We start from the raw sequence: 21251 nt of genomic DNA on the forward strand, positions 1-21251 counted from the left end.
GATGAGCTGAGCGCCCTCTCCAGGCCATGCCCTGAGCTGCTTGCTCAGTGGGTGGGCCAGGGCCTCCATGTCACCAGCCCCCGGCACACACGTGCCCTCCCCGCCGTGTTTACCGAGGGAGCCCAGCAAGCTCAGTGTATCTAGCTGGCCCTGAGTGTCTGTGCCTTCACCAACCCTGGGGAGAAAATCCTAGGGAAAAGGTAGGTCGATGACGCCGTGTTCTGCGTGGTCAGGCCTGGCGCGTGTGTCAGCCTCAAAGAGGTGTTCTTGGCGTTGTTCCCCAAGAGCCTGTGCGGTGCACTGGGTGTCGCAAGGAATGCAGAGGCGACATCAGTGTCCAGGAGGATACACTAGGGTGTGAGCAGAAGGAACCGGAACATCAGGATGAGGGCATCCACTGGAGTCCTGGAACCCATCTCCCTGGGTGCTCCAGGACCACCACGCAGCCCTGTCTCAGCAAGCACTCGCTGAACTGCTGCGTGCCACAGGTCGTCCCGGGCCCGGGAACCTGCGGGTCAAACCGGCCCCTGCCCTCTAGACCTGACCAACCAGGTCACCCCAGGCGTGCCCCTCTGCCACCTCCCAGTGCGTGTGTCAGAACCACCCACTCGACACTTGCATCACAGTTGTAATACGGTAACTGTGTTGGTGCAGACTAGGCTCAGTCGGGAGGGCGGTGTTTATAGAAGCCCTTGGTGTGGAGTCCTCTGAGTGACAGCTGACTCTCTGGGCAGCCCCGAGGCAGAGCGACAACACAGCAAGGTGTAGGGCTCCGTGACTCTATGGTCCCCGGTGTGACCGTTCCCAGCACCAGAAACTTAGACCTTCCCTGTCGCCTGCAGGTTGGGAAAGCCAAGTTGCACACACCTGCTAGACGTCCTCCCCCTGCTCTCCCTGGGCCCTCCGCCAGGTGGACATAGCCATGGGGGCAGCAGAGGAGGGCCCCTGCTTAGCGGGGCTGCCATGGGCCTCGTGCAGGGGCATCACACAGAGCCTCTCCCGTGCCCTCACCATCCCTGTGAGGCTAGTCCCCATCGCCACCTTCCAGTCGAGCAGAGAGGGAAGCAGTGATTGACAGGCAGAACGGGTGGGGGTCGGAAGCCGAGGGAAGAAGGAAACGGCCAGGGTGATGATCTGGAAGTGGGGGCAGGGGAACACCGGCCGGATCCTAGGCAGCTGCCTGTCTTAGGAAGTCCCGAAGACGAAGACGTAGGCCCACAGGTCCCTAGCTGGAGGATGACGTCATTGTCTATTTTGGTAGCCATCGTCCCTTAAGACTACAAATGTATCACGTGAACTTGAGCTTGGTAAATGTGAGTGTGCCCAAACCTGTAACTGTCAGGTGTAAGGGCTAGGTTTTATAGGATGTACGATGTATCTTAGCAAAATAGTTTAAAATAGGATTTTTTTTTTAATTTATTTACTTGAGAGGTAGAATAACAGAGAAAGATCTTCTATCCACTGCTTCACTCCCCAAATGGCTGCTGGGCCAATCCAAAGCCAGAAGCTGCTTTTCAGTCACCCACAGGGGTGCAGGGGCCCAAGCAGTTGGGCCATCTTCCACTATTTTCCCAGGCCATAAGCAGAGAGCTGGATCGGAAGTGGCACAGCCAGGACTAGAACCTGTGCCCATCTGGGATGCCAGTGCTCACAGCGCCAGCCCCTAAACAGTGTTTTTCAAAGTAGCACAAAGACTTTGTGCTTGTTATCACAAAGACTTAAAAAATACAGTGAAGTGGAAAGTCTCCTCCCTCGTTAAGAATGACTTCCCATTTTTGGGGCGTTGCTACCCAGTGGTCCTGTAGTTGAAACACTGTTACCAGGACACAACTTTGTAGCGTATTTCCCTCACCTGATTAGGATGGACTTCAGCCCTGCGGTCCTGAAACCTCTGATGGTGCCTTGTGGTGGCTGCGTCCGTCCTGTGGCTCTGGACTGACTCAACTGTTGCTGGGTGGCTGGCACTTGAATGTTTCTTGCTCTCGCTGCTGGTTTAGTGGACTCCTCTGGGAGGCGGCTGTTCTGGCTGGAGGGGATGGGTTACCCCAGAGTTGTGGCTGCGAACTGCAGAGCAGGTGGCGGGTTCTGAGTTTCAGACTCGGGGTGAGCCCTTAAGTGCCTGTGCGCTCATTTCTCAGAAAGCTCTGAGGAGAAAAATCCAGAACCGCTGCATCTCCCGCCTCAAGGAGCCAGAGCCCCAGGAGGTCACAGATGGGCAGGGGACCCCCCTGCTCCCGTGCAGGCAGACCCGTGGCCGCCGTGGTGCGTGCGGGAGGCCGGGGAGCCTGCAGGACGATGCGGCTCCTGCTCTGCTGCTGTCCCGTGCTGTCTACCAGCTGCTGAGTCGGACTCTGAGCTCTGCACCGTGGACGGTCAGCCTGCACTATCGGCCATGGACGTGCACGAGCCGAGGTTGCTCTTCGCGCAGGTGTTCAAGTGGGACCTGAGTTGAGAACCCCCGGCCACGCTGCCGCTTACAGCTTGGTCTCAGGTAAGCAGTTCCGCCTCCGAGCCTCACCGAGGGTCGTCTTCTGACAGGTGAACGGTACTCAACCTAGGGTGGGCAGTAGTTCCAGCTGACTCGGGGCTGCCCTGGCCATAGCTCTGAGCCTGCCATGCCCCAGGAGCCCCTTGGTCCCGCACATGCAGGAGCTCGGTCCCCAACGTCCGCTCAGCCATTTGCGACCCAGAGCAACGCTTGTCAAACGCCGTGGGCTCGGGACCATCTTACATCCTTAAAAATCCCCAAGGCCCCTTTCATAACATTTGTGCTGATTTTATCTACAGATGCTTACTGGATTCAAAGCTGGAGAGGTTTCAGAAATGTTAATGTATTCAAACAGAATAATGCAGCCACTGTTCTTCAGTGAGGGAAAGCTTGTCGAATGGCGAGACTGGTAGGGAGGAGGAGTAGCAGCATTGTTTGACATTTGGGCATTATTATTCTAATGCACAGTTAAACAGACGCCAACTGTGCTCATCAGCTTCTGTGCAGGATCTGCTGAGATGCCTTGTGGAGGAAACGCGGGGTGCACCTGCCCTCCTGTGGGTGCACGCTGGGGAGGCAGACCTGTCGCAGTTGCTTTTTCGTTAAGGGGAGCTGCTCTGCTTTGAGTGGGCGGTGGGGGGAAGGCTAATCCCGCCTTGGGATTTTTATGCAGATAGTTTTGATCACAGACCTGGGTCTCCCAGCACACTGGAGAGGTGCCCTGCCCAGGCCCGAAGAGCCCCATTTTGACCAGATAGTGATATGGCCAAGAACTATGTGCAGACTTTAATATTAGAGGCTCGATTTACGAATAAACATGCATATACCCATGAAAGTGGAGAGATAAGGTTTATTTACCAAGACTTGTCCGTTTAGAAACTTAAGACCACAGCACTGGAATAAGGCATCACAGGCAACACATGTAGCATTTGACCTTAACCTTAGTAGTGCTTGCCAATCGGCCAGAGGCAGATGTTTTTTTAAAATTGTTTGTGAACTGGCCTGGCCAGAGCCCTATTCCCACCCAATTTGATTAGAACATTGTTTGGAAGAACAGAGGGCGCTCTCTATTCCCCAAACAGCCTCTGCATTCACCCAAGGTTTTACAGACCGATTGGGTCTTATTTACTTACCCTTGAGTCAAGCTTTCTCTTTCTGCTTTGACCAGTGCTTTTTCATTTTCTTTACAAGCCGTCAGCCTATGGGAGGTGCGCAGGCTCGGGCTGCCCTGCATTTGAGCCTGGGAGCTGGAAGTCCTCCCGCCAGCAGCCTTTGAAGAGCTGTGTTTACAGGGGCGTTGCTCTGTGCAGGGGGCTCCCTGGAGGACTGTGGCTCCTGGCCCGTCCCAGACCTGCCTGTGGCTGCTGGGACTACGTGGAGCCCTCTGGCTGAAGCCCTTCCTCTCTGCGCTGTGTCCACACTGGCACGTTCATGCTGCGGCCCTGGGACAGAAAGCGGACAGAGGTCAAGTGGCTGGCAGGGGCAGCCTGGGTCGGCAGGCCTCAGCTCTCACAGCAGGCGCACGTGGAGCACCCGGCTGTTGCTCTCCTTCCAAGCTCTGTGACTGAGTCATTTATTTGAAAGTCAGAGTTAAAGGAGAGGCAGAGAGAGAGGTCTTCTATCCACTGGTTCACTCCCCAGATGGCCACAATGGCTGGAGCTGTGCCAATCCAAAGCCAGGAGCCAGGAGCTTCTTTCTGGTCTCCCACATGGGCGCAGGGGCCCAAGGACTTGGGCCATCCTCCACTGCTTTCCCAGGCCACAGCAGAGAGCTGGATCGGAAGTGGAGCAGCCGGGACTTGAGCTGGTGCCCATAGAGGGTGCTGGCACTGCAGGCGGTGGCTTTACTTGCTACGCCACAGTGCCGGTCCCCCTCCCGCGTTTCTGTTAGCTCATCTTTTTGGGCGATTATGTGGACTGAGTAACTCAAAACAAGTGCCCAGCCCGATGCCTCCTGAGCATGCTGCAGGCTCATATTAGTAATGTGTTGGCTTGGCTGGCGCCGTGGCTCACTAGGCTAATCCTCCGCCTAGCGGCGCCGGCACACCAGGTTCTAGTCCCGGTCGGGGCGCCGGATTCTGTCCCGGTTGCCCCTCTTCCAGGCCAGCTCTCTGCTATGGCCAGGGAGTGCAGTGGAGGATGGCCCAAGTGCTTGGGCCCTGCACCCCATGGGAGACCAGGAGAAGCACCTGGCTCCTGCCATCGGATCAGCGCGGTGCGCCGGCCGCAGCGCGCTGGCCGTGGCGGCCATTGGAGGGTGAACCAACGGCAAAGGAAGACCTTTCTCTCTGTCTCTCTCTCTCACTGTCTACTCTGCCTGTCAAAAAAAAAAAAAGTGATGTGTTAGCCTGTTATCCTGACGAGTGTGCAGTTAGGGAAGCAGTGCACCAAGCAGCTGCTTGTCTGAGAACAGGCAGTTGGCTCGAGGACCAGGGTGGCTGGGCCAGCTTTCCTGGCTCCTGTGCTGTGCTCCCCACCCCCCACAAACCTTCCAAGCTGCCTCTGCCAGCCATCAGCTGACGGGAGCACCCCAGCACTCCCGGGTGTCACAGGAGTCGCTTCTCAATTGGGTTATCAAGGGGTGGCGTCCATGTCTGGGGATCGCCGGGGGCCCCAGCTTTGACCTGACAGCTTTCTGTCCTAGGTTCCTTGGGGCTTCTTCGCCCCCTGGAAATCCTCCACCATCCGTGGGCTTGCTTGACCAGCTCCTGAGCAGCTGGCGGGGCTTCTGGCAGGGCCACAGATGAGGAAGTGGATGCGGCGATGGGTGCATTAGGTGTGTAGTGACCTAAGCCATCTGCGCCTTAGGGTGCAGGTGCTGTGCCCACGTGTGTCTTCAGACTCCATCTTCACTGAGGCTGCAGGCATCTCGGGGCCAGCCTAGGGGAGGAGCCACTGCCAGACTCCCTCATCCAGCCATTGGCAGCCTCAGGGCCTCGCCACGTGGGTGTCCACACTGGGCACCTCACAGCCGGCTGCTAACTCAGCCAGCAAGTGAGGGGCAGTGCCCGTGGTGGAAGCCACAGCCCCTGGGACCTCTGCTCAGGAGGGGCAGCCCATCGCCACAGCAGTGCTCCTGGCCTGGGTCCCCACACCTGTCACCAGGACTGGAGGGGCGGGGACCCGATCGTCTTAGAGGCTGCTGCACCTGGCCAGAGGAATGGGCTTGCTCTGCAGCACCGCGGAGCCCGGTGCCCTGGGAGATCAGCATCCTTGGAGCTCAGTGGAGCTCCTACTCCCCTTGTCCTTACCTCCCCCTCCCTTCCCCTCCCCTCCCCTCCCCTCCCCTCCTAGGCCACCAGGTCAAAGATCTGTCATCTTTAGAGTTTTCAAGGGGTCCCTGTGCATCTGCTGGTATGAGTGTTCATTTTTGCTTTGGTTTTTAAGATCAATTTGAAAGGCAGAGTTAGGGAGAGACAGACCTTCTGTCCACTGGTTCACTCTCCAAATGGCCATAGTGCTCAGGACTGGGCCAGGCTGAAGCCAAGAGCCTGGAACTCCATTTTGGCCTCCTACGTGGGTGTCAGGGGCTCGAGGACATGGGCCATCCTCTGCTGCCTTCCCAGGCACATGAGCAGGGAGCTGGATGGGAAGTGGGGCAGCTAGAACTCGAATTGGCACTCTGAGCTGGGATCCCCTGTGGCAGGTTGCTGCTTCCCCTGCACCGTGACACTGGCCCCTTGGCAGAACCCTTTTAGAAATCGTGTAATAAGGGGCAGGTGAAGCTGTTGCCTGCAGTGCTGGTGCCGGTTCAAGTCCCAGCTGCTCCACTTCTGACCCAGCTCCCTGCCAATGGCCTGGGAAGAGCAGCAGGAGATGGCCCAAGTGCTTGGACCCCTGCCACCCAATGGGAGACAAGGAGGAAGCTCCTGGCTCCTAGCTTCAGCCTGGCCCAGCCCTGGCCGTTAGAACCATTTGGGGAGTAAACCAGTGGTAGGAAGATCTGTCTGTCTCTATCTCTCCCCGGCCCTGCTCCCTCCCTCGATGTCACTCCTTCAAATAAATAAATATTAGGGGGGAAAATGCCATGGAAAATCTGCACCAGGGCCTTTGGCTCACTTGTTGGTTTTCATTGTTTCTACAGCATTTGCTTGTGCCAAGACACTCCCGTGAGTGCTTGCAAGATGAACTTGGATGACTCTGCCTTCCCTCTGGTTTTTATTAAAACGTGGACGAAGAAATTTTCATCCATGATGTTTTTCTTCAGATTCTTAGTTAACTATGTGAGACATTTCCGTTGACTGACTGGCTCTCCAACTGCCTGTAGAAGTCAGGGCTGGGCCAGGCTGAAGCTGAGAGCTGGGAACTCCATCTGGTCCCCTATGTGGGTGACGGAGAACCAAGTGCCATCACCTGCTGCCTCCCAGGGTGCACATGAACAGGAGGCTAGAACCAGAAGTGGGGCTGGGACTCCAACCCAAGTGCTGTGACATGTGACGTGGCTGTCCGCTGCTGTGCCACACACCTGCCCATCTCTGGCTTGAATGAAATGCAATTGTCTGGCTGGCGCCGCGGCTCACTAGGCTAATCCTCCGCCTGTGGAACCAGCACCCCGGGTTCTAGTCCCAGTCGGGGCACTGGATTCTGTCCCGATTGCTCCTCTTCCAGGCCAGCTCTCTGCTGTGGCCCGGGAGTGCAATGGAGGATGGCCCAAGTCCTTGGGTCCTGCACCCGCATGGGAGACCAGGAGAAGCTCTTGGCTTTGGATCAGCGCGGTGCGCCGGCCGCAGCAGCCACTGGAGGGTGAACCAACGGCAAAGGAAGACCTTTCTCTCTGTCTCTCTCACTGTCCACTCTGCCTGTCAAAAAAAAAATGCGATTGTCCAGCCAGGGCTCCTTGGAGGAGGAGAGATGCAGGCCACTGATGACTGATGGGTGTATCGGTAGAAGGCACCAAGACAGACCTAGGCTCATCGTCTAAATGACAGAAGGGCAGTGTTGCAATGACCATCATGTGGCAGGGGGGAAGCAGAGGCACGGAACATGGGCATCTTCCCCAGGCTCCCCTATGCACCCGTGCTGCTGGGCCCTTCTGGACGCCTCCTGTCCTGTACTAAGCGTGGCCTCCATGCACCCCGAGATGCTCTAGGACATCTGTGCTGGGGGCTGGGTGGCCAGACTGGGCTGGCGACCCCTCGTTCCCCAGCACCTCTGCTGGCCCCATGTGCGTGTCAGATGCGGGCTGAGAATGGCCACGGCATGCTCCTCGGGAATCCAGGGAACTACAAGGGTGGCACAGCCCACCGTGGGACTCCTGTGGACGAGTGGCCTCCCCCCAGCAGCAGTACAACACCACAGAGCAGCCTGTGTCCTCTGCCAGTGCCGAGTGTTCTCGGGGATGCTGGCCACAGGTGGGTGGGAGGCCAGGGGCGAGGCAAGGTGCTGGGGAGGGGCTTCCGGCCCTCGCAGTTGCCAGTCGACCTTCCCACAGGTCATTTCAGTGCTGAGCGACTGGGCGGTCCAGTGCAGTATGATTGTGTCCCCAGTGTTGGAAACGGACCTTATGGTAGATGCAAACTGTGTGGTAGTCCTTCCTTCTCGCCCTGCCTTGCCTTCCTCCCTCTCCCCCTCCCTCTTCCACTCCCTCACCCCCTCGCTCCCTTTCCCCTCCTCCTTTCTCCTCCCTCCTCCCCCCACCAGGCATTTCTTAGCCCAAGCCCCCATCTCCAGACCCCCTGCACCTGCAGAGTCCACTGTCCTGAGGCTGTCTCAGAGACTGGTGTGTGTGGTAGGCACCACTCCAGAAATTCAGTAACTTTTTAAACTTGGCCTTAAACAACCTGCAGTGTCAAAAATTCAGATTCATCAAGCTGGCATTATGGTGTAAGGGGTAAAGCCACAGCCTGGGTTGCCCCCATCCCATATGGGCGCTGGTTCAAGTCCTGGCTGCTCCACTTCCAATCCAGTTCTCTGCTAATGTGCCTGGGAAAGCAGCGGCAGATGGCCCAAGTGCTTGGGCCCCTGCACCCGTGTGGGAGACCTGGATAAAGCTCTGCTTCAGCCTGGCCAAGCCCTGGCTGTCCCAGCCATTTAGTGCGTGAACCAGTGGATGGAATATAAACCTTGGGGGCAAAATTTCAGGTTCCTGGCAAAGAGGTGAGGGCCAGGACCTGCTTTCCTGTTTGTACCCGGCTCGGGAGATGGGGTCCGTCCTAGCAGCCTTTCCCTACCTGGTATCCATTGGCAACAGGGCGCTAGCTAGTGCTTGGGTCTGCCATCTGATCTTGAGCGCACAGGTTTGGTTTTGTTTTGTTCCCCAGAAACCTTTTATTTAAGGAATACCAACTTCATACATTTCAGAATTACAACTCGAGGAACATGGTGATTCTGCCCACTGTACCCACCCTCTCGCCTCCTTCCCACCTTCCCTCCCCCTCTCTTACTCCCACTCATTTTTCATTACGATGTGGTTTTGTTTTTTTGTTTGTTTGTTTGTTTGTTTTTGACAGAGTGGACAGTGAGAGAGAGACAGAGAGAAAGGTCTTCCTTTGCCGTTGGTTCACCCTCCAATGGCTGCCACAGCTGGCGCCCTGTGGCCGGCGCACTGCACTGATCCGATGGCAGGAGCCAGGTGCTTCTCCTGGTCTCCCATGGGGTGCAGGGCCCAAGGACTTGGGCCATCCTCCACTGCACTCCCTGGCCACAGAAGAGAGCTGGCCTGGAAGAGGAGCAACCGGGACAGAACCAGTGCCCCAACTGGGACTAGAACCTGGTATGCTGGCGCCGCAGGCGGAGGATTAGCCTAGTGAGCCACGGCGCCGGCCCACGATATATTTTCAATTAACTTTATACACATATGATTAACTGTTAAGTAAAGAGTTCAACAAATAGTATGGGGAAAAAAAACCACTGTTCAACAGTTGAGACAAGGGCTGTTCAAAGCCATTGCTTCTCAGTGTCAATTTCATTTCTACTGATTGCCCTTTGGGTGCTCTGAGTTATCACAGGTCAGGGAGAACATGCGGTATTTGTCCCTTTGGGACTGGCGTATTTCACTAAGTATGGTGTTTTCCAGTTTTATCCATCTTGTTGAAGACGACCAGATTTCATGGCGTTTTTTTCACTGTGTAGTATTTCATGGTGCACATACCCCGTAACTTTATCCAGTCTTCAGTTGATTGGCATTTGGGTTAGTTCCATGTCTCAGCTATTGTGAATTGACCTGTGGTAAACATGGGGTGCAGATAACTCACATAGGCTGATTTCATTTCCCCTGGGTAAATTCCCAAGAGTGGGTTGGCTGGATCACATGGTAGGGCTATATTCAGATTTCTAAGGTATCTCCGTATTGTCTTCCATAGTGGCTGCACCAGTTTACATTCCTGTGAGCAGTGGATTAGGGCACCTTTTCCCCCATATCCTCGCCAGCATTTGTTTGTTGATTTCTGTATGAAAGCCATTCTAAGGGGAGTGAGGAGAAACCTCACTGTGGTTCTGATTTGCATTTCTCTCATGGCTACTGAGCCTGAGTATTTTTTCACGTGTTGGCCATTTGGATTTCCTCTTCTGAAAAATGCCTGTTTAAGTCCTTTGCCCGTTTCTTAACTGGGTTTTTTATTGCTGTGGAGTTTCTTGATCTCTTTAAATGTTCTGATTATTAATCCTTCATCAGTTGCATAGTTTGCAAATATCTTTCCCCATTCTGTCGGTCGTCTCTTCACTTTCCTGAGTGTTTCTTTTGCAATGCAGAAGCTTCTCAGTTTGACGTCACCCCATTTGTCAATTTTGGCTTTGATAGCTTGTGCCTCTGAGGTCTTTTCTAAGAACTTTTTGCCTGTGCCAATATCTTGCAGGGTTTTCCCAATGTTCTCTAATAATTATATGGTATCAGGTCATAGTTTTAAGTCTTTAATCGATTCTGAGTGGATTTTTGTGTAAGGTGTAAGGTAGGGGTTTCTTTCAAACTTCTGCATGTGGAGATCCAGTCTTCCCAGCACCGTTTGTTGGAGAGTCTGTCCTTGCTCCAGGATTTGATTTTAGCTCCTTTGTCAAAGATGAGTTGGTTGTAGATGCTTAGATTGCTTTCTGGTGTTTCTATTCTGTTCCAATGGTTTAATCCATCTGTTTTTGTACCAGTACCAGGCTGTTTTTATTATAACTTCCCTGCAGTATGTCTTGAAATCTGGTATTGTGATGCCTCCAGCTTTGTTTTTGTTGTAGAAGATTGCTTTAGCTGGGGCCAGTGCTGTGGCATAGTGGGTATAGCCGCTGCCTGCAGTGCTGGCGTACCATGTGGGCACCAGTTTGAGACCTGGCTGCTCCACTTACGATCCAGCTCTCTGCTGTGGCCTAGGAAAGCAGTAGAAGATGGCCCAAGTCCTTGGGCTCCAGAACCCACATGGGAAGACCCAGAGGGAGCTCCTGGCTCCTGGCTTTGGATTGGTGCAGCTCCAGCCATTGTGGCCATTTGGGGAGTGAACCAGTGGATGGGAGACCTCTCTCTCTCTCTCTCTGCCTCTCCTTCTCTCATTATGTAACTCTGACTTTAAAATCTTTTTTTAAATTGCTTTAGCTATTCGAGGTCTCCTGTGCAGTGTCTGTGTATACAAAGGCTGTCGATTTGTTAAAAGGTTCATTTATATACTTATCTGAAAGGAAGAGCTACAGAGAGGAAGGTCTTCGATCTGTTGGTTCACCCCTCAAATGGCCTCAGCAGCCAAGACTGTGCCAGGAGCCAGGATCTTGATCTGGGTCTCCTATGTGGGTGGCAAGGCCCTAAGGACTTGGGCCATCCTCTGTTGCCTTCCCAGACACATTACCAGAAAGCTGGATTGGAAGCAGAGAACTCAAGACTTGAACCGGTGCCAATATGGGATGTTGGCGTCACAGGTGTCCGCCTAACCCGCTATGCCACAGCACTGGCCCCTGAGCACAACTTCTAATTCTCTTTGGCAACTGTGTCTGCTGCTAAGTTGCAGGCTTCTGTGTTTTAGGAGGCACCTGCTGACCCATTTTCTGGTTGTCCTCCTTGTGCCTCAAAATTGGTACCTCTCAGAGTACTTAAAAAAGTACTTTGTTACTTTAACCTTCAAAAACTGAGATGGCTTCCTTTGTATCAGGTCAGCCGGGATTGTCTCCGAAAGCTCAGAAAGAGCCATTTGCAAACACTGAGAAGTTAAAGTCGCACCTCCTGCAAGTCCAGACAGAGCTGAATAATTCAAAGCAAGAATACGAAGAATTCAAGGAACTGACGAGGTAAAGTGTGGTGCGCACGCGTGCTTGCCTGTCTGCCTACAGTCTGACTCGCTGCAGTGTCGCTGCGGATGGTTCAGTTGGTCAGCTCTCATCCGGGCAGCCAGCTTGTGTGGACAGAGAAGGAGCTCGCTTTCCGCTCTGGCGTGTATTTGGGGTGAGCTGGGCGGGACAGACGTCGTGGGCAGCGCTCTTCCGTGGGGATGAGCATCCAGCACTTGCAGAGTCAGGTCTCTGTCAGGTTACCACATGTAAACCACAGTGGTCGCGAACTAATGTTTTTAGAAATTTGAAGTTTTATGATATTCTCACCTGATGCTCATTGTGTAAAAAGAAAAATGATAAACCACATGCACATTATAACTCACATGAATACGATCCTAAAATATAAAGATGCATTGATAGCTCATTTATTTGGTGCCTTTCTAACTTCTTTCTTTCTTTCTTTCTTTCTTTTTTTTTTTTTTTTTTTTTTGACAGGCAGAGTTAGTGAGAGAGAGACAGAGAAAGGTCTTCCTTTTCTGTTGGTTCACCCCCTAAATGGCCGCTATGGCTGGCGTGCTGTGCCGATCCAAAGCCAGGAGCCAGGCGCTTCCTCCTGGTCTCCCATGGGGTGCAGGGCCCTAGGACTTGTGCCATCCTCCACTGCACTCCCTGGCCACAGCAGAGAGCTGGACTGGAAGAGGAGCAACCGGGACAGAATCCGGCGCCCCAACCGGGACTAGAACCCCGGGGTGCCAGCACCACAGGCGGAGGATTAGCCAAGTGAGTCACAACGCAGGCCAACCTTTCTAATTTCTTGATGTAGGCACTAATTGCTTTCAACTTTGCTCTTAATGCTGCTTCTGCTGTATCCCATAAGTTTTGATATGTTGTGTTGTGATCTTCATTTGTTTGCAGAAATTTTATTTCTCTTTTGGCTTCTTTTATGACCCCTTGTTCTTTCAGAAGCATATTGTTCGGCCTCCATGTGTTTGCCCTTGCTCTAGAGATTCCTGAGTTGCTGATTTCCAGCTTCATTGCCTTGTGGTCAAAAGACGCCTGGTATGATTTCGATGTTTTTGAATTTGCTGAGACTTGCTTTATGGCCTAGCATGTGGTCTATCCTAGAGAAAGCTGCATGCACTGGTGTGAAGAATGTGTATTCTGCAGCTGAAGGATGGACAGTTCTGTAGGTATGTGTTATGTCCTTTTGGTCCAGAGTGTCTATTAACTGTTCTCTGCTTGCTGAGTTTCTGTTGGGTTGATCTGTCCATTGCCGAAAGTGGGGTACTGAAGTCCCCCATTACTATTGTGCTGGAGTCTATGTCTCTCTTGAGATCCCTTAACATTTCATTTGAATAGCCTGGTGCTGTGGTCAGCACTGTGGTGTAGTGGCTAAAGCCACCGCCTGCAGTGCCAGCATCCCATATGGGCGCCCGTTTAAGTCCTGGCTGCACCACTTCGGATGCACCTCTGTTATGGCCTGGAAAAGCAGTAAAAGCTGGCCCAAGTCCTAGGGCCCCTGCACCTGCTTGGGAGACCTGGATGAAGCTCCTGGCTTCGGACTGGCACAACTCCAGCCATTGTGGCCAATTTGGGAATGAACCTGCAGATGGAAGACCACCCCCTTTCACTCTATCTCTATTTCTCTGTCTCTTTCTCTGTGTAACTCTTTCAAATAAATAAGTTCTTAAATAGCCAGGTGCCCTGTAATTAGGTACATATGTTTATAATAGTCATATCTTCCTGTTGATTGATCCCTTAATCATTACATAGTGACCTTGTCTCTTAACAGTTTTTCTGTTAAAGTCTATGTTGTCTGATACTAGGTTGGCTATCCCAGCTCTTTCTTGGTTTCTGCTGGCATGGATTATCTTTTCCCATCCTTTCACTTTCAGCCTGTGTGTATCTTTGTTGGTGAAATGTGTTTCTTGAAGGCAGCAAATAGATTTTTTTTTTTTCTTTTTAATCCATTCAGCCAGTCTGCCTTTTAACTGCAGAGCTGAGCCGGTTACATTCAAGGTGACAATTGGTCACTTTGCCCTGCCATTTTCCCATAAACATTCCTATAGCTGACTTTGGATTTCCTTTGTACTTTTCCTGGGAGATTGTCTTCCTTTACCTTCTTCCGTAGTGATGGCCGTGACTCTGTTTCCCTGTGGAACACGTCCGTGCGCATCTTTTGTAAGGCTGCCTGGGTGGTGACAAATGGGTACAAAAGGTCTTTATTTCACCTTCATTCATACATGAGAGCTGTGCAGGCCATGGTATTCTGGGTTGACAGGTTTTTTCTCTTAGGACTTGGAGTATATCTCGCCATTCTCTCCTAGCCTGTAGGGTTTCTGATGAGAAGTCTGCTGCGAGTCTAATTGGAGATCCTCTGAGAGTCATCTGGTGTTTTTCTGGTGCCCATTTTAGAATCTTTTATGTTTTACTGCGGAAGGTTTGACTAGTACGTGTCGTGGGGAAGATCTTTTCTGGTCATATGTTAGGGGTTCTATGTGCTTCCTATACGTGGACATCCCTTTCTTTATCCAAATTGGGGAAGTTTCCTGTAATGATTTCACTAAAAAGGCCTTCTAGTCCATCCTCTTTCCACACCTTCACAGACTCCTAAGACTCCTATGTTGGTTTATTTGATAATACCCCAGAGATCTTCACACTGTTAGTTTGTTTTGTTTCGTTTTTGACAGGCAGAGTTAGACAGTGAGAGAGAGACAGAGACAGAGAAAGGTCTTCCTTCTGTTGGTTCACCCCCCAAATGGCTACTACAGCCAGCGTGCTACGCCGATCCGAAGGCAGGAGCCAGGTGCTTCTTCCTGGTCTGCCATGCGGTTGCAGGGCCCAAGGACTTGGGCCATCCTCCACTGCCCTCCTGGGCTACAGCAGAGAGCTGGACTGGAAGAGGGGCAACCGGGACAGAATCTGGCGCCCCGACCGGGACTAGAACGCCGGGGGTGCCGGCGCCGCAGGTGGAGGATTAGCCTAGTGAGCCGTGGCACCGGCCCACACTGTTAGTTTTATAATTCTTTTTTTTTGTCTGACTGTAAAATTTCCAGTGATTTTTTTTCCCTCTAATTTGGATATTCTTTCTTCTGCTTCACTGAGTCTGTTCAAATAAGAAATGCAGTGAAAAATTTTATCTATTCAATCCCGGATTCTGTCCCAGTTGCCCCTCTTCCAGGCCAGCTCTCTGCTGTGGCCAGGGAGTGCAGTGGAGGATGGCCCAAGTGCTTGGGCCCTGCACCCCATGGGAGACCAGGATAAGTACCTGGCTCTTGCCATCGGATGAGCACGGTGTGCTGGCCACAGTGCGCCGGCCGCGGCAGCCACTGGAGGGTGAACCAATGGCAAAAGGAAGACCTTTCTCTCTGTCTCTCTCTCTCACTGTCCACTCTGCCTGTCAAAAAAAAAAAAGAGTTATGAATAATGTTACTTTATTTTATTTCATTCTTTTTTTACAGAATTTATTTGAAAGAGTTAAGAGAGAGGTTGAGACAGAGAGAGGTCTTCCATCCGCTGGTTCACTCCCCAAATGACCACAACAGCCAGAGTTGAACTGATCCGAAGTCAGGAGCCAGGAGCTTCCTCCAGGTCTCCCAAGCAGGTGCAGGGGCCCAAGGACTTGGGCCATATTCTACTACTTTTCCAGGCCATAGCAGAGAGTGGAATTGGAAGTGGAGCAGCTGGGACTCAAACCAGTGCCCATATGGGATGCTGGCACTGCAGGCTGGGGCTGTAACCCACTGCGCCACAGCGCCAGTCCCTGAATTCTTCATTTCTAAGATTTCGTTTTGCTTTCTCTTTAAGATCTCAATTTCATGGGAGAAATTTTCTCTCATGTCACGTATGAATTTCATTAGTTGGTGGACTTGCTTCTGATTATTTCTAATCAATCCTATCAATTTTTTGAATTCCATGTCGGGAGTTTGTTCGATCTCCTCATCTTCACATTCTAGTATTGAAGTGTTGTGTTCTCTTGGGGGTGTTGTGTTGTCTTCCTTGGTTTCCTTTCTTAGATTGCTACGTTTATTATTAGGCATTTGTAGAGATACTTCTTGGCTTCTTTTTTGTTTTTGCCCTGTGATGGCTTTTCTCTTTGGACTGTGCCTCTGTAGCTTTGTGGAGTTGATGCTTTTTAGTGAATACCCAGAGGTGTGTGGTAGATGTGGCCAGGAAGCAGTACTCCAGGGTGAAGGGAGTATGCAAGGTGGCACCCAAGGTGGACTTGGTAAATCGGAGGGAGGATTGTTCTGCTCTGTTGGTGTAATCTCACCCTCACCTCCTCTCCTCAAAGGAGACCAATGTCTGCACCTTAGAGCCAGCGAGTACAATATTTGTCTGCACTACCACAAAGGATCCATGCTGTCTTCTGTGTCAGCATGGATCCCACAGCGATGACCCTCACCAGAGACTTGGGGAGCCCCGAGTGTGTGGAGCCTCCCACAGTGACTACCCAAATCCCCAGCCACACCCTGTGCCCTCACATGCAGCCTCAGTATCTTCATAGTCCTGGCACACAAGCCTCCCACAGTCATGAGCACCCAGCCCCCCGTCAATTCTCCCAGCCAGACTCCAGCATCTCCTACTTGGCTGGTTGCTGAGCACACAGACATGAGCTGGCGCAGCTGTTAAGTACATCCAAAATGGTGCCGCTGTCTCGGCCAGTCACAGGACACTGGTGCATGGTGGTTGGGGAGAAAGAAAGTGTCCCCTTTCGTCTGCTCTAGGTTGGCAGGTGCACTCTCTCCCACAGGGCTCCAAGCAGACTCGTGCCGGGCTCTTCCCACAGCTTATCGCCAGTGTCCCGGGCTGCTGAAGTCTGGTCTTGCCTTACTCTCCAAGCCTGGTGCTGAGGCTCTCAGCTGCTGGGGTCCTGAGATGTGCACGTCCACACCCTGCACATAGGTCCACGGTGTCCCTCTAATCTGCATGGAGTTTACTCAGCCATTTTCTCTTTAACTGTTCCCTGAGACTACGTGATCTAGTTTTTTTTTTTAAGATACTTTAATTTTTTAAAAAGATTTACTTATTGTTTGAAAGTCAGAGTTAGAGAAGCAGAGGAAGAGAAAGGTCTTCCATCGGCCGGTTCACTCCCCAGTTGGCCACAATGGCCAGAGCTCTGCTGATCCAGAGCCAGGAGCTTCTTCTGGGTCTCCCATGTGGGTGCAGGGACCCAAGAACTTGGGCCATCTTCTACTGCTTTCCCAGGCCACAGCAGAGAGCTGGATGGAAAGTGGAGCAGCCAGGAATCAAACCAGCCCCCATATGGGATGCTGGTACTGGAGGCGACAGCTTTACCCACTATGCCAGAGGGCCGGCCCCAAGCTCTAGTGTTTTTTTTAAACTGTGTTCCCCTAGACTAGAAGAGTAAGCTCCCTCCGTATTGCTGCATCTTGGATCTCCTCTGCAGAGGCCCCTTGCAAGCCAGAAATGACCACAGGAAAAAAAAAGAAATTAGAAGGCAGAAGGGCAGGGCATGTCTGTGCACACCCTGGGCATTCCAGTGAGACTGGGGCCAGGCAAGGACGCTGGTTCCTACTATAGCTGTCATTCAAACGTGACTGTGAACTTCCAGGGCAGGTATGAGGGTGGGGCCGATGGGGCGAGACTTGAAACTGGTGGAAAGGAGGCAGCAAAACTATTACTTGCAGATGGTAAAGTTCCAGAAAACCAACAGAGCCAGGTAATAAGAATTAACCTGAGAATTCAGGCACTGGCCGATGGCCCATCCACAAAGGCAGGGTCCCAGCAGGTGGCCGTCTGCGGCACAGGGAGTGACTGTGATGACTACTAAATTGATCACTTACTCATCAAGTGCTTATTCCTGGGTGCCTGTCGGGCCTCAAACCCTGGAGCCACGAAGACCCCGGAGAGCCGGTTCCGCCTCAAGTTCACTGCACGCAGAGGTGGAAGCCACGAGGTCATAGGGAGCCGTCGGTGGGGTGGGGGCTGATGCGGTTTCCCCCACTCCCTTGCATCAGATGCCCTGTGCGACTTCCCAGATAGGGCAGTTAGGGCTTGCAATGGCCCCTCTCTTGCCAGTGCTGACAAAGGCCCCCCAGCCCCCGGGGGACAACGTTGGGGGGGTCCCTTGCAATAAACAGGTCTCCAGCAGTTCTGGGACGTTGGTCCCTATGTGGGTGGGCCTGTTGTCCACCTGCCACAGGAACCGCCACGTGTGGACGGAGGCCGAGATGAAGTGGGCTGCCAGCTGGCAGGCAGGGGACAGCTCACTGTGGGAGCTCAGCAGGGGTGAGTGCGGCTGGGGGACGGGCGCTCTGCGTCTGGGTCGCTGTCCTGACCTGGCTGTGGGCTCTGTGTGTCTCGGGCACACAACCAAGCAGATGGGGAGAGTTTGGGTACGATTTCCCCAAACCAGGGCTGGCCCCTTCGTTGCTGCCATTCCCAAGGAAAATGCTGATAATACCGAGAGCGGTCATCACAGGGTGGTGTCTCGGGGTCCCTACCCCATGCACTGACCTTCTGAAATGGGCTCAGTTGTACCCCAAGTTTACAGGAGGCTGAGGCTCAGAGGGTGGAGTGAGTTGGCCGAGGACACGCAGCTCCCAGTACCAAGGTCTGCACCCTGGGGAGATTAGCTGACTTGGTTATCGGTTGCTGACTCCTAGGTGAGATGGTCGCCCCTTACAGCTGCAGGAATGTTGGGGGAAGTCACTGTACCAATGCGGAAACAGAGGCAGGGTGCTGGGCTTGAGGTGACTTGGAAAAAAAATTGTATAGAATTGGTGATTGTGAGTTAGGAGCCCTGGTATTAAGAACAAAGGAGTTTGCCCAACAGAGAATGGATGGGACGGCGAGTTGTTATCCAAGCCATCAAGGGACCCCGCATGGCACGTGAGAGCCAAGCTGCAGCTGAGGTGTGACCGATCAAGCGGCCCCAGCGGCTGCCACCCCACAGCTCCCCACGGAAGGCCGGGCAGGTGCCTGAAGGAGATGCCCGCGAGGCCCCTGCTGGGAACAAGGCTGGAGTTTGCTGTGAATCTCATCCCGGGCAGCGTGCATTCCCCTGCCTGGAGGGAGCCAGGCTGTGCCACGGGGGAGGTGGGACCCAGGGCCAGGAGCACGAGGGCCCCCAAGGGCGTCCAAAGGAAAAGGGGAAAGCATCTGCTGGCCCAAAGCAGTCTGTGCAGGGGGCCTGGATTCCCCCGGCGAGGCGGGCCCCGTGGGTCCCCACCCAGGGAGTCCCCGCAGCACCCATGCAGGTGGGGACAGTGGCCATGGCAGCCGGGTGCTGCTGGAGCGGCAGATGAGCCCTGCTCCCTGACCAGGGCCAGACCTCGAAGCCCTAGAGCGCTTGTGCTGTGTGTGTTGGGGGCGGGGGGTGTCCCAGGTCCATGGATGAGGCAGGGCCAGAGTTAGACTGAGGGTGCAGTTCTCACGTGTCCTCCGCCTCTTCCACCCTGAATTCACAGGCGTGGTGGTGTTAAAGAGACAAGGGAGTGAGCAGCGTGGGGAATGTTGGGAAGTGGCTGGCGCAATGCCCAGGACACCGAGGTGAGTGACACGGGGGCAGGGCTACTAGATGAATGCCCGCTGAGGGAGGGACCTCTCCCCCCACCTGCCAGACACTTATTTGGAAGATAATACTTAAAGGCTCCCATCTACCAGTTCGCTCTCCCAAATACCCTCACCAGTCAAGGCCGGGTCAGGCCAAAGCCCAGAGCCTGGACCTCCATCCGGGTCTGCTCCTTAGGCAGCAGGGATCCAGTGAGCCTCCCAGGGTGTGCGTTCGCAGGGAGCAGAGGCAGGCACTCGGCTGCACCAGACGCCCTCCCCTCCGACGTTTGGAGAGGACTTGGAGTGGAAACGTGTTTATTAAAAAGCTTGGGTCGTGGGCGGCAGTTTGCATCCGCGGCAGCCTGCACCGATGCCCAGTGCGTCTGTGCACTCTGCTTAGCTCTTCCCGTAGCCTCGGTGAGGGCAGCTTGACCCGTTTTCCAGGACCTGGAGGCACAGAGAGCTAAAGTGACGTGTTCAAGGTCACGGAGCACCACGTGTGAAGCCAGGACCGGACCCCAGATCACAGGACTGCATGCATCCCCCCACCCCGCCCCCAGGCATGGGTCCTGTGGAGCAGCTGAGGATGGCCCAGGAAGTGAGCACCTGAGGCTCGCGGGCAGAGCTTGCTTGTCCATCTAGCATGGGTCTGGGACTCTGGGGAGGGGAGGGCAGGGACTGGGGGACACCAAGGGAGACGCAGCATGGCCGAGGCAGGGTGGGCGGGGCAGCCCTCTGAGTGCGCCCTCGCCGGCTCCCCTGGGCATCTTCTGCTGTGGGTCATCGCCCTGACCGCCACCCGCAGATGCGACACCTCCGTGGGCTGTGACTGCAGGATCCTCGTAGAAGCGAATGCCTACAAGCTCACCTGCTGGTGCAGACGGTCAACGGGCAGGAGGGCTCGGCTTGTCTCAGTGGAGACCGCGCATGTCGGGACAGACATCAGCCGGCGGAGGGGGCCAAGCCCACAGACTAACGAATGATGTCACCCACCAGCGCAGGTACCCATGGGCTGGCTCCCTGGGTCAGCAGGCCATGATGGGTGGGGCCAGGGTCCGAAAACCTCTTCTGTGAAGGACTTGGCTTTAGGCTCTGTGGGCCGTACGGCTGAGCGCAGTCGGACTCCGCGCCAGTGACAGGGCTGGCTGTGTTCCTGGAAGTTGGCAAAAATGGGGTGGGCTCAGGCCGAATCCTGGGCCGCAGTTGGCTGACTCCTGGTCAAGTCCTTGATGGTGACGATGTAAACATTGAGAATGACCAGGTGGGTTTTGTTAGTAGCTGTCATCCACCACCAATAGCTGCTACTGTTATTAGTGTTTTTTAAAAAAAGACTTGCTTATTTGAAAGAGTTACAGAGGTCTTCCTCCTGCAGATTCACTCCCCTGATGTCTGTAATGGCCAGTGCTGAGCTGGTGCAGAGCCAGGAGTCTCCTCCAGGCCTCCCACGTGGGTGCAGGGGCCCAAGGACTTGGTTCATGCTCTGCTGCTTTCCCAGGTGCATTAACAAGGAGCTGGATCAGAAGGGGAGCAGCCAGGACTTGAACCGGCACCCATGTGGGATGCCAGCATCCAGGTGGTGCCTTTACCTCATGCCCCACAGCCTCTGAGGATACCTCAAAATTTGGGGAAAATGAATTAAAAGTTAACTTTGGTGCAGAAATTTGAAATCTGTACAGAAATTTGAAATCTGTGCACATGAGAAGCCTTCAAAAAGTTTATGAAAAATGTGTACTGTGGGGGAAAAACTGCACACAGATCTCAAACACTTCTGCCGCAGAAGAACCATTTCTTAATTCCATTTTCCAAACTTTTTTTTTTTTTTGAAGCTCCCTCCTTTTGCTTGAACACCACACGGGCCAATGTCCCTGCTAAACGTGTTACGTTCCTCACCGTCCACGAGGCCTGTACTCAAATCCAATTTTGGGGAGGCAGAATTGGGGCTTGGAGGTGTTGAGCTGTGTGCCCCGGCTCACACAGCCAAGTCCTGAGACCCGGGGTGTCCTGCTGCAGAGCGGTCTTGCAGGTGCAGTCTGGGCTGGGGGCTCCTCCGCAGGCAGGTCTGGCGTGG

The 21251-nt window shown here is 53.7% G+C and overlaps 1 long non-coding RNA gene across 2 annotated transcripts; it reads left to right on the forward strand.

Annotated features, from left to right (window-relative positions):
- Positions 1 to 1901: 1901 nt before the first annotated feature.
- Positions 1902 to 20843, forward strand: LOC138844114 (uncharacterized). Of its 2 annotated transcripts, XR_011379573.2 has the most exons (7): positions 1902 to 2491; positions 11548 to 11683; positions 12161 to 12445; positions 12629 to 12724; positions 19099 to 19180; positions 19628 to 19781; positions 19989 to 20843. It is a non-coding gene; the product is annotated as an uncharacterized LOC138844114 (long non-coding RNA). The 2 variants fall into 2 exon arrangements; XR_016214879.1 differs by lacking the exons at positions 19099 to 19180; positions 19628 to 19781; positions 19989 to 20843 and adding an exon at positions 16419 to 16557 and having other exon boundaries at positions 2271 to 2491.
- The last annotated feature ends 408 nt before the right edge of the window (positions 20844 to 21251 follow it).

This window comes from Oryctolagus cuniculus, chromosome 10, assembly GCF_051225735.1.
Source record: "Oryctolagus cuniculus isolate XC-2025 breed Fujian yellow rabbit chromosome 10, ASM5122573v1, whole genome shotgun sequence".
NCBI lineage: Eukaryota > Metazoa > Chordata > Mammalia > Lagomorpha > Leporidae > Oryctolagus > Oryctolagus cuniculus.